This window comes from Tamandua tetradactyla, chromosome X (assembly GCF_023851605.1).
Source record: "Tamandua tetradactyla isolate mTamTet1 chromosome X, mTamTet1.pri, whole genome shotgun sequence".
Classification (NCBI taxonomy): domain Eukaryota; kingdom Metazoa; phylum Chordata; class Mammalia; order Pilosa; family Myrmecophagidae; genus Tamandua; species Tamandua tetradactyla.
The window spans coordinates 46,769,291-46,771,748 of NC_135353.1; the positions used below are offsets into that span (position 1 = coordinate 46,769,291).

At 38.4% G+C, this 2,458-nt stretch overlaps 1 pseudogene; it reads left to right on the top strand.

The window, feature by feature from the left end:
- Positions 1-815: 815 nt before the first annotated feature.
- Positions 816-1,077, top strand: LOC143671806 (signal recognition particle 9 kDa protein pseudogene; annotated as a pseudogene).
- The last annotated feature ends 1,381 nt before the right edge of the window (positions 1,078-2,458 follow it).

Genomic DNA, 2,458 nt, shown 5'->3' on the forward strand with positions numbered 1-2,458 from the left:
GTTCCTTGAAGGAGACCCTGCTACTCTTTTCCTATGTGAGTTTTAATAGTGTCAGTCACTAAAGGGAAAATGGCTATTTTAAATTGGCATCATTGGCCCTCTGGCTTAGATTGTCTCATGACTGCACCAACAGTTTTACCTACTGGCATAACTGGTTTTATTGTGCTCCGCTTTATTGCGCTTTCTACATATTGCATTTTTGACAAATTGAAGGTTTGTGGCAATCCTGCATGAGGGAAGGCCATCTGTGCCATTTTTTAAAACAGCATGTGCTTATTTCGCGTCTCTCTGCCACATTCTATTTAAGGTATTGTTTCGGTTTAAAAATGCTGTTGGAATGCAATATACCAGAAATGGATTGGCTTTTACAAATGGGATTTATTAGGTTACAAATTTATAATTCTAAGGCCATGGAAATGTCCAAATTAAGGCATCAACAATAGGATACTTTCACATTCAGGGTTTCTCTGTCACATGGGAAGGCACATGGCTAAGTCTGCTGACCCTTCTCTCTTGGGTTGGTTTCCGTAATGGCTCTCTCAGCTCCTGTGGGTCCTTCTGGCCTGGGTTGTTTTCCTCCCTAAGCATCTGTCATCTCTCAGCTCTCTTAAAGGACTTCAGCAAGCTGATTAAGACCCAACCTGAATGGGCAGGGGGGTCATACCTCCATGGAAATAATTCACTCAAAAGGTCCCACTCGCCGGTGGCTGCGGGAGGTGGGTACGTAGGTGTGCCCGGTCGCGCGCCTCGGGTCCGCGGCCTTGCCTCCCTGGCCTTGCCTGTCTTCCCTCTTCCCTTTCCACCCCGAGCCTGTCATGCCTCAGTACCAAACCTGGGAGGAGCTCAGCCACGCGGCCGAGAAGCTCTACCTTGCAGACCCTATGAAGGGACGTGTGGTTCTCAAATATAGGCATTCTGATGGGAGTCTGTATCAAAGTAACAGATGATTTAGTTTGTTTGGTGTATAGAACAGACCAAGTTCAAGATGTAAAGAAGATTGAGAAATTCCACAGTCAACGACTTACGGTAGTCAACGAATCCCGCAGTGTTGCCATGGAAACCGACTGCATGTTCTGAAGTGAAGACTGTCATGTTCTTAGGAAGTAAATAAATATCTTTTGAATTTGAGGAAGTGTTGGGACAGAAAATACTTTATGTAACTAAATGGGTTAATCAAAAACTGAGGGCGGGCCACGGGGGTTCAGCAGGTAAGAATGCTTGCCTGCCATGCCCGAGGGCCCGGGTTCGTTTCCCGGTGCCTGCCCATGTAAAAAAAAAAACCAAACAAAAAAAAAACCGAGAGACCATTTTTTGTGCTTTGTTTTTTAATGTTTTACTTTAGAGAGCTAGGAATGTAAATTAGTTAACTTAGTCAGTTAGAAAGCCTCTATTTTGGGAAATTGAACATGAAATGCATCTATCTTAGAAACTTTTTGCAGATTATTTGATGTTAGGAAAAATATATAATTATTTCTTTGGTAAATTTGTATCCGTAATTTGAAAAAGATACCAAGAGGAGCCAATCTTCCTTCAATTTCGTTCTTCTGTCTTTAAAAGAAAATTAAATGTAGCCATTTTAGTGGATCAATAATTGTTTTGGAGCATAAAAATGTGTGCTGTTGATGACCAGTAAATATTTAATATAGTAACTGAAATTAACTATGAATAATAGTATACCTATTTAAGTATAGTAGTGTAGTCTCAATTATATCTAATGGTAATTATGAATTACAAGTATTTCTTTACCTTAAACTTGCCAGAGTTAAACTATATTTTTGAATGTAAGGTATTTAGTTCACTGAGTTATAATTTATTTGAATCCAGTTTTCAGTAATCAAAAATAACTGCAATTACTTTGACCACATGAATAGAATGATGGTCACTAATGACTGAAATCACCCTATTACAAAAATATTTACTACATGTATCCTATCTATAATTTCTCAGCAGGGCTAAGGATTATTTGACCTGTTAAATGTTTGCATACCTCTGTGATAACCCTGCCCATTGTCTCTTTACTTAACCAAGGTGTTAAACATGACTGTCAAAACTATTGTTTTCCATTAAACCAGAAATATGATATTAGTTGATATTTATCTTGTATTTGTCACCTGAGTTTTACCACCAAAATGTAATTTTCACATGTTGAAATGTGAAGAGTAAAATGAAAGCACTATACTTTAAAATATTTTTTGTTAGAAATTTGTCACGTTGAGTAGCATTTTAGCATGGAAAGTTCCATTGGCCATTATGAATTTTGGAATGTTTCACAGAGGTCAGCAAATAAAATATTACAGGAATAAAAAAAAAAGGTCCCACTCACAGTTGGGTGGGAAGGTTCTCCATGGAAGCAACCTAATCAAATGGTCCCACCCAACAATATGTCTGCCCCAACAGATTAGATTAAAAGAACATGACTTTTCTGTGGTACATAACAAACTAGGTATGTACATTGTTT